This window comes from Mustela erminea, chromosome X (genome assembly GCF_009829155.1).
Source record: "Mustela erminea isolate mMusErm1 chromosome X, mMusErm1.Pri, whole genome shotgun sequence".
Taxonomy (NCBI): domain Eukaryota; kingdom Metazoa; phylum Chordata; class Mammalia; order Carnivora; family Mustelidae; genus Mustela; species Mustela erminea.
This window is the reverse complement of record NC_045635.1, coordinates 116,351,433-116,362,157: the sequence shown is the minus strand read 5'-3', so window position 1 is coordinate 116,362,157 and position 10,725 is coordinate 116,351,433.

Here is a 10,725-nt window from a genome sequence, read left to right as displayed (position 1 = left end):
GGACTTGGGCACTTAGACCTCACATAATTGAGGCAAACGCTGGGACTGAGATTGGAAATCCGTGAGCTCCAAAATCTAGGTACACTCGAGTCTGGTCAGGTTAATTTGGACTAAGTAAACTGGTCTCAGTCAGAACTGGAGAGAAGTTGGCTGGGAGCTCAGCTAAGGATTATCAAGGGTTACAAACTAATGAAAGAATGAGAAATCCACAAATACAAAAGCAAAACCATCTAAGAAGCAACACATATAATGAGGCTTGGAATTGACATCCTAATAGCCCCATCATTGGTAAATGGATAAATAAAACATGCCATAATTCCAATCCACTGAGAAGTTCTCAGAGCATGATTAATAGGAACTGAGCAGTAATTCAGTGAACCCGTACTACAAATAGAAAGCTTCAAAGTGTAATCAGTTCTGATGTCTAAGGTCCAACTACCGTCCCTGAAAAGTTTACAGTGAGAGTCACTTTCACTTTGCCAGTATTGATGAGAAACATTTCAGATATGAGTCCACATATTTGGAAGCCAATTTGAAATAGATGGAGACTCTGGAATAATCACAGTAAAGCAGTTGAACTGACTTGACTCTATGAACCAAAAATGTATTCCCTCTTCTAAGCTAAGTCATAGAGTGAGTCCAATGGCTGATGAATCTTCTAACCTCATCTCACATTTATCTTTACCTTCTCTACGCAGTGTACCTGGAGATCTTTGTGCTTATCTGTAGTGTGAGGTATCTGAAGTTCCTATCTAGATAATGGGCATGATCTCCATAAAGATTAGTTTGGTCCCACAAATTGGAAGTAAAGGGAGTGCCTTCATAGAAAGGAATGGTGTGCTCTTAGAGCACCATGGCCAAAGAGATCTCTTCCTCCATTCAAGTCCCATAGTACTTTATCTCATTTCTTTGGCATTTATTCTGTTCTGCCCATTTTGTAGTTATCTGTGGATGTAAGTAATGAACTTAGAGCACCTTGAAGATATATATATATTATGTCATATTCATCACCAAGTATGGTAGTCATTACAGCTATTCACCAAAATATTTCTGATTCTCCTTCCAGAAATTGTAGGAGGTGGCTGACACTTCCCTGTCTAGCCTCTAATTTACACTGAAAGTAGAAGAGAATACCCAAACCACAAGAACTAACCGAAGAGTTCAAAAAGTTTGCTTAACACAAGTCGACACAAAAATCCATAACATTTCTCTAGATCATAAATATCTAGATCTAGATAATAAACAATTAGAAAATACAATAAAAAATAATATAATTTATGATAGTAGGCACCACTATAAAGTACCTGAAACTAAATCTAATTACAAAAGCACAAAATCTAATGAAGAAAATCTAAATGTTTACAAAGGACCTTGAAGTCTACCTGAATAAATATATAATATCTTTTTGTCTGATTTCTATCTAAAATGATCTACAGCTTTGATGCAGTTATAATAAAAATCCAGCTTTATTTTGAGAGTAATTGGGCATACAGACTCTAACATGTACAGGAAAAAGTAAATGTCCACAAATAGCCAAGATAATTCTAAAGAAGAAGACCAAAGAAGGGTCTTGCCTTACCAAATTTTAAAATACATTACAAAGTTGTACCAAACCAAGGACAAATTATTTAATAAGTGTTACTGGGAAAACTCACTTACCATATTGAGAAAATGAAATGAAACCTGTACCTGTCACCATGTACAAAAGCTCCAATGGAAGGCGAAGTTGTAACTTCGTTAGAAGAAAATATAGCAGATCCATTTATCACTGGGTTTCAAGAGGATTCCTTAAGAAACTTGCAGCAAGCCCAAAATGTAACGGGAGGAGTTCCACTTAACCACATCAAAAGTCGAGGCTCAATTCATTAGAAGACACCATGGACAAAGAATGGTGAGGGACGTAATAGGGGAGAATCTTTTGCAATGTCACAAACACAAGCAGATTAATATCTGGAACAGTGGATCTCAATCCTATCAGATCTAATGTTCTCTTAAAAAATTGTTTTGTAACCACCTTATATTACCCTGAAATCAAACTAGTAGATAATATTATCTACCAACATACATAATTAAAAATAATTATTACAATGTCCTCATTGTCATAGCAGAAGAAATAAAAGGATAATAGTTACGTGTTTCAAAATGTAAGTGATAGGGCCAAATACTTTAGAAGACGCAGGAAGTAGAGAGATGTTGCATATAGACATAGAATCACTAGGAATGGGACAGCTATGTGTGTATGCCAGGTATGTTTTATTGCAGTCACAAATTCTTGAGCACTGTTGCATTGGTTACCTGCCTTTCCAAAATGATAAGCAAACCTAGGTAATCATATGAACAAAAGGGAGTAGCATTCTTGAACAAAACTCAGGACTATTTTGTGCTTTAAATTATCTGAACTCAGAACCCAATATGTTTCATACACAAAGAGCTTTGTCATCTCCTCGAGTATCTGACCATCCATTTGAAAGTTAGGAGGGGTAAAAGAATGGTGTGTGTGTGTGTGTGTGTGTGTGTGTAGGATGTCTAACATTCCTGGCCCTCATTCACTAAAGCCCAGTAACACCCTCTGACTATTGGGACAACTAAATTTGCCCCCACAAATTTCCAAAATATCCACTTGGGAGGAGGAATGCTGTCTCCATTGAGAATAGTTGGTCTAGATATATAAGAAACTCGTGCAGGTCAGCAAGACAAATAGACTTTGCAGAACAGAAAACTAGGTAAAGATCATGGAAAGGTAGTTCACAGAAAGGGAGCATGAATGAATAATAAATGTATGAAGGGATGATCAATTTCATTAGTAATTAGAATTACACAAGATGAGACACAACATTATATTACTTTATGCTCACAGCTCAAACTTTTAAAAATGGATACCACACAGTGCTAGAAAGGATATACATAATCAGGAATCCTCAGCTATGCTTGTTAGAAGTACAGACTGATGCAGCTATTATGGAAAGACATTTAGAAGTTCCTAGTGAAAACAGAAATGTGAATTTCTCAGGCTCCAGGACTTCCACTCCTGAGTATTGAACCCAGAGAAATTACTGTACAGACAAACAACACATGTAGGAGTACGTTCATCACAGAAGTGTTAATAACAGAGAAGCATTAGATGCCATCTAAATGTTTCCAAGTAGAGAAATGCATAAAGTAAGGTATGTGCAAAGGATGGAATATGATATGGTAGTAAAAACTGAAATTGATTAGTGTATATTTCAACAACATAATGTTGAGTGAAAAGAAAGGGAACTGAAAAGAGTAAGATGTATAGCCCTATATTGTTTGTATAAATGTAACACCAAAATTATACATCACTGGGGATACTTGTTGTATGTGCATAAAATGTCTGGAAGGTAGATTGAAGAGAGCCACATGTATTCAAGATGAAGTCAAATGAACTGCATGTTGGTTTGAAGTCCATGTTGCACTTTGAAGTTGAGAGATAGGGGAGGAAATGGGGGTGGCAGTACTTGTAGAATTGGGGGCAATAAACACATTCTGGAAAGCAGAAATTGTATGGACAAATGAGTCATCATTAGACAACCATTGCATTCCCAGGGAAGACTATCAGTCCTATTCTCTAAAAGTCCACAAAGAAAAAGCTAGAGGGATCTACAGAATGACAATTATATATTCACAAGATTTTGCAGGAAATCATGATGGTGTCAGAAATCAGTGGTCTTTTTCACCTCCATTAGAGGCAGAGCCAAACAGTCAGGTTTTCGGAAGCCGAGATTTATCTGCTGCTTAGGTGCCTAACAAGACACTAAATGCCAGAAGATTTTTGTGAAAGAATTACGAGATCATTTTTAGTTTCTGCTAGATACTGTCAAAGCCTAGGAAACATAGGCCGTAGGGAGTTTGAAGGATTGACAGATCTATGATGGTAACACAGGGGTTGAGGGAGTCTGTTTCATTACACACTGGCTTATTAGGAAAAGTACCACCACTCATATAACTTGATCGTGTATTTACATTAGCTGCTGTCGTTGCTCATGGTCAGCCCATTATCCTTGATTAACATACATTAATCTCAATACAAATTTGCCTGTGTGTAGAGTGACTCATCCCTAATGGTTGTGATTTTGTGCAATTATCAAATGACTTTTGCTAAAAGAAAAAAAAAAAAGATCTGAGCTAAATTTATAGCTAAGGGATAGTAGAAGTAGTCACTGCTCTGATTTCCTCTCACTTCACAGAAAGAAAATAGTTGCCCCACAAATGAGTACGGAATTTTGTTATCATAGGTCAGCTGCAATGGTGTCCTCTGCAGGCTGTGTATGGTACATTTCATTATCTCACAAAAGCGCTAGAAAGAGTGACTGTAAGGCTCTGCTGTATGATCCCGGGTTTTATATATAATTTTAATGAATCTCTGTACTCCATAAAATAAATTAGTGAGGCACTTGGCTGGCTCGCTTGGTAGAGCATGCAACTCTTGATCTTGGGTTTGTATGTTCAAGTCCCATGTTGGGTATAGAGATTGCTTAAAAATAAAAGTAAAAATAATCTTAAAAAAAAGAAATTAAATTTCTGTACAGGTGTAATCAAACTTTCAGGGTGATTTTTACCCAAGCACATTAACATCTGCAAGGTGTCTGAAATTCCTGTGGACTAAGAGAGTAGAAATTATTCCAGGGCCATCTATTTGAGCTCCTAATAATAGTCCCTTTCTAAAAAAGACCTCAGAGTCATAATCTGGAAAATCAGGGCCAAAGTAAATTCTGCTTTCCGATATGATAGAGCTTGCTGCACCCAGTACCCAGTCCCTGCCTGTCACATTCCTTGCTTCTGCAACTGGGAGTAGCTTCTGTGTCCCATTTAAAAGATCCAGGAGAAATTAAACAAAAGTTTTCCCCAAAAGGTCAGGAATCTTTGCCCAGTTTCCTAGAGTGACCAGGAAGTGGGAGGAATCACTGGTCTCTGAAGTCCTCTTATGAAAGAAAACGTGCTTACATCGCATATATGACAGTGAAATTGTAGTTTCACAGAAATCATTTTTCTTGTACATTCAGTTTTAAAAGGACTTCAGATTCTGGGAAGAATTTCTATTTATTACCAGACCACTTGAGCACTGAAAAAAAATTCTCAGTACCCCATCAATGCTCTCCCTCATGCAACAGAGCAGCCTAGTCTGCCCGCAAGAAGAGCAGAAAAGCTAAAGATTGGGTCAAATGATGAAATCACAGGGTCTTCCCAGTGCAGTAAGATTGACTAGATTACCCCCCACTCTAAACTGGGTACCAGTTATATCATCAGGGTAAAGCAGACCACCGATGGTCTTGGGTGGTCTAGGCAAGACCCCCAATGGGAAGGAGTACAGACTACATTGGGACTGAGAGCACCCGCCCGCTGGCAGTTGACGATGAAACCATGGACTCGAAGCCACAACTACAAACATTTTTTTAAAATTCTGCCACAACGATGACAACTTGGAAGAAGACTTTGGGCTGCAGATGAGAATGCAGCCTGAACCCAAACCTTGATTTTAGCCTGGAAACCCCAAGCATAGAATCGTGCCTGAATTTCTGACAGACTATGCGCTAATAATTGGTTGTTGATTTAAGTGACTAAGTTTGTAGTGATCTGTTATGCAATAAAAGAAAAATAATCATCAACAAACACCTGAGCAACGGGAACTGTAATCAACTATAAAACAGATGTGTTTATGGGTGCTTAAAGAAATGAAAGAAAAGCTTTAAAATATCAGCGGGAAATAAGAACCCATGAAATTTATCAGATTTCTACAGTTATCCATGGTAGAATATAAAGGATTGGATTTACTTCTCTGACTTACACAACTAGAAAACTCGATAAAATACATGAATCAATTGCTTTCAGACTGGACAGCAGGCAGCACAGGACTATTACCCCAAAGAGGAGAGAAAGAAATGACATGACCCCTCTGATTCCCTCACCCTATTGCTGGGAGGTGCTTCCAAGCTACTGTGCAGAGGGAGGGGGAACCGGACTGAAAAGTCAAAGATCAAAATGTAGGGAGGCCAGTGCCACTGGTGATCGTGTGAGCAGAGCACCAGAGAGGAGAAAACTGCGGGCAGAAAACTCCAGAGATCTGCAGAGGTGTTCCCTTGAGTCTTTGGCTTATTACTCCCGTGCATGCACGAGAGGAAACTGCCAGACACAGGAAATAGAATCGCTGAAAAGCACCAGGCTGAACAATTTCCGCAGGTCCCATAGGGCTGAGAATATTTTGTGTTCCCACCAGCCAGAGTGGAAAATGTCATAACACGCTGTGCTTAGGGTAGAGTTGTCAGAAGGATAGCCCCATGGTAGAGGAGGTATATTAGATCTTGAGTGAAGCATACTGTAAGAAGGCTCAAAGGCCCCTAAACATTGGTATTAGCAAAGATTTTTTGGACACAACAACAAAAGTGCAGGCAACAGAGGCAAAAATAAGCAAGTGGGACTACATCAAACTAAAAAGCTTCTGTACAACAAAAGAAACAATCAACAAAGTGAAAAGGCAGCCTATGGGATGGGGGGAAATATTTGCAAACCATCTATCTGATAAGGGTTTAATATCCAAAATAAGTAAGGAACTCATACAACTCAATAACAAAAATGCAATCAGATTTAAAAAATAGGCAAAGGACTTGAATAGGCATTTTTCCAAAGAAGATAGAGGGCCAACAGGGACATGAGAAGATGCTCTCCATCACTAATTATTAGGAGAATGCATGTCAACATCACAGTGAGATCTCACCTCACACATGTTAGAATGGCGATCATCAAAAAACATAAAACAACTGTTGGCAAGGTTGTGGAGAAAAGGGAAACCTTATGCACTGTTGGTGAGCATGTAAGGTGGTGTAGACACTATGGAAAACAGTATGGAGGTTCCTTAAAAAATTAAAAATAGAACTATCATCAGATTCAGCAATTCCACTTCTGTGTATATATCCAAAGGGGATAAAAACACCCCCCCCCATGTTCATTGCAGCATTATTGACAATAGCCCAGACATCGAAACAACCTAAGTGCCCATAGCTGGATGAATGGATAAAGAGAATGTGAGAAACATATATCCATTATCTATCATCTATCTATACACAGTGTATACACACACACACCCCATATATATACATATATATATTTATATATGTCTCTAAATATACAGATATCTCACAATGAAATATTATTTAGCCAACAAAGAGCAGGAAATGCTGCATTTTACAATAACATGGGCAGATCTACCTTGAGGGCAGTATGCTAAGTGATGTAAGTCAGACAAAGAAAGACAAATACTGGGGGCATCTGGCTCAGTCCATAGAGTATGTGATTCTTGATCTCAGGGTCATGAGTTGGAGCACACGTTGGGTGTAAAGATTACTTAAAAATAAAATCTTTAAAAAAGAGACAAATACTGTATGCTCTCATTTATATATGGAATCTTAAGCTGAAGTCATAGAAATAGAGAGTAAAATGTTAGTTCCTAGAGGCTGGGGCATTGGAGAAATGAGGGGATACTAGTCAAAGGGTACAGACTCCCAGCTAAAATATGAATAAGTTCTGGGGGTCTGACATAAAGCACGGTGACTGTGATTAACAATACTGTATTATATACTTTAAGTTAAGAGAGTAGATCTTAAATGTTGTCACCACAAAAAAACGTGAATTGCATGAGGGGGTGGAGGTGTTATCTTATTGTGATGATCATTTTGTAATACATACATGTATCAAATCGTGTTTTTTTTATATCTTAAACCTTAAACTTACATATGTTATATGTCAATATCTCAATACAGCTGAGGGAAAATGTAAAAAACAGGTAAGACAAGACGCCTTTATTGCTCTCTACAAAGGATGAACATGTTGTAAATGAACATTCACAAAGAAGTTGAAAGCTTAAAGATGGAGAATAACATATAAACAATACTGTAAGAAATCTGGAGTGACTATAGAAAACATAGTTCAAGACCAGTAGTTTTATTAGAGGGAAAGAAAGGCATTTCTTAATGATAATAAACAATACATCAGGAGGATGGAAAATGCCAATTCTGCGTGTTCCTAAAACACAGCCAAAAAAGGAGAAATGAAACAAATTTGACTATGTTAAAGAGAGAAAAAGAAAAACCCACAAACATAATCAGAGATTTCAAAACATCTTTTCTGAATAACTAATCAAACTAGATAGAAAATAAGTATATAAAAGATCTGAAGAACACTGTTAACATTTAACCTAATTGGCATTTATAGAATTAAAACCAAAAAACTGCTAAGTATATATTCTCTTTACATATATATGAAATGTATACCAAGATATACCATATATAGGGACATGAGTCAAGTTTCAATAAATTTCAAAGTTTGAAATCTTATGGACATGTTTCTGATTAAAGTGAAATTATATTAGGGGTGCCTGGCTGGCTCAGTCAGTTAGGCATCTGCCTTGGGTTCAGGTTATGATCCCAGGGTCCTGGGATCAAGTCTTGTGTCAGACTCCCTGCTCAGTGGGGAGCCTGCTTCCCCCTGCTCTTGTGCGCACACATGTACTCTCTCTCTCTCAAGTAAATAAATAAAATCTTTAAAAAAAAGAGAAGAAAATACATAGGGCTGAATATCCTAGTGATGTAATAAGGTAAAATACTCTACGCAAGCCACCATTTTGACAGAAAATAAGAGTAAAAGTTGAAGAATTATATTTAATAAAAATTAAAAACAATGCAAATAGTTCATTTTGTGGGGAGGCCTGCTTGTCCATTCCAGCAAATAGAAGAGTAAGATCTGGACTGGGCTAAGGCTAAGAGGGCTTTGTGGCTCTCTCATAAATCACAATTATTGTGGGTGAACATTAGACAGTGAGTTATTTGAAAATATATATATATATATTTTTAAGATTTTATTTATTTATTTGACACACAGAGATCACAAGTAGGCAGAGAGGCAGGCAGAGAGAGAGGGGGAAGCAGGCACTCTGCTGAGCGGGGAGCCCAATGTGGGGCTCGATCCCAGGACCCTGAGGTCACAACCCGAGCTGAAGGTAGAGGCTTAACCCACTGAGCCACCCAGGTGCCCCTGTAAATATATTTAATGAGCATTATGTAGGAAGAAGGATCTCTTGGACTTATTTACAGAATCACGTGTTCCAAAGAGCCGCAGGCCCCCAACCGGTTCTATTACTTTCATCCTCAGAGCGCTCCTGTGTAGCAGGCAGCGGCCATGCCGGGTCGGTCCTTTGCCTCGACAGATGGTGGAAAGCTGAGACAGGATAGGTCGCCAGGCAGTGGGGAGCTGAGAGGAACCCAGCGTGTAGACTGTCTAGTTCTCTATTTGAACTCTGACCTCTTATGCTCAGAGCACCCTTTTGTCTCTCCAGCGGCTGCCTTCCTCCCAGGTCATGACCCCTCAGGCCTGCTTCTCCTCCTTCCTCTGCCTGCTGCTTCCCACGCTTGTGCTGTTTCTCTCTCTCTCTCAAATAAATAAGTAAAATCTTAAAAAAAAAAAAAGAGCCAGGCCTAAACATCTGGTATATGTGGAATAAGGTAGATGTAGCTACTCATTAAGGATACTCTGTGCCGAACTGAGGTTTGCAGACATACACTTGCTTAATTCTTGTGAAAACCCAAAAATGGAAGAACTTGTTTTTCCCGTTTTACAGATGAGGAAGGGGATATTCAGAGGGAATAAGTGAATTCCCAAGATCACATGGCCAGTAAGTGGTGAGCTGCTGTTTGGAACCCAGTCCATCTAGTTCTGCGGCTCAGGTTTTCTGGCCAGCCTCTTACCAGCCCTCTGTGAAAAGGCGAGAGGGGCCCCAGAGAGCAGCCTTCGTGTGTCCAATGAACAAGAGAAAACCTCAAGTAACGGCATGGTGGAGGGTGAATGGTTATTATGCACAAAAATTAATCCCTGGGTTTTACGTGTAATGTGCTGTCTGATTTTAGGTTCATACAAATGCATTTAAGTGGTTTTTTTTTAATTTAATTTTTTCAGTGTTCCAAAATTCATTATTTAAGATTTTTATTTTCTTTTCTCACTTGGAACAGAATTTATATAGAATATATGTACATCTTTTAAAACACGTATTCAACCACATTTAACTCTGATGTTCTATCCAGTGTGTGATCATCATTGGTGTTTCATAGGAGAATGAGATAATTGTATTTACAATGGAATACATAAACAAATCCATTCATTAATACCCAATAACCATTGAGAACTGCTTATTTGGCATGTCTTAGACCAGAGAGTAGCTTATAGGTAATATGCCTATTTATTTGTCCACAAGAGGTTGGAAGGATCTTTTCTACCAGAAGAATCACAGTACTAATAATCCCTGCTTCAAGTCCTTTTGGAATGAGACAGCTTATAAGTAATTAATACATGAAACCAACATGCCCATTATTTCTCTGTATTCTTGTTTACCATTTCCTTCATCACTCCTCCGTCTTCATGTGAAAGCCTGTGTGCCGTTAAGTTCATGCCAATTGTTATGTCACCCTCCCCCACCCATCCCCACTGCTGTCACCTTCTGACCAGCTGGCATTCCCTAGCGTGAACCAAGCCTTCTGTATGTACCTCCTCATCTTCTGCTCCACCCCCACGACCACCACTGTTCCGGGAATTCAACAAGCCTAGGAGGCCCCCTCCCACACCCTGTCCCCGCCAAATTTCTGGCCTCAACAGGGTCTTACTTCCTCAGAGCCAATGGGGAAGGCTTCTTATCCCCACTACCTCAGCCTCAGAGCCGGTGGG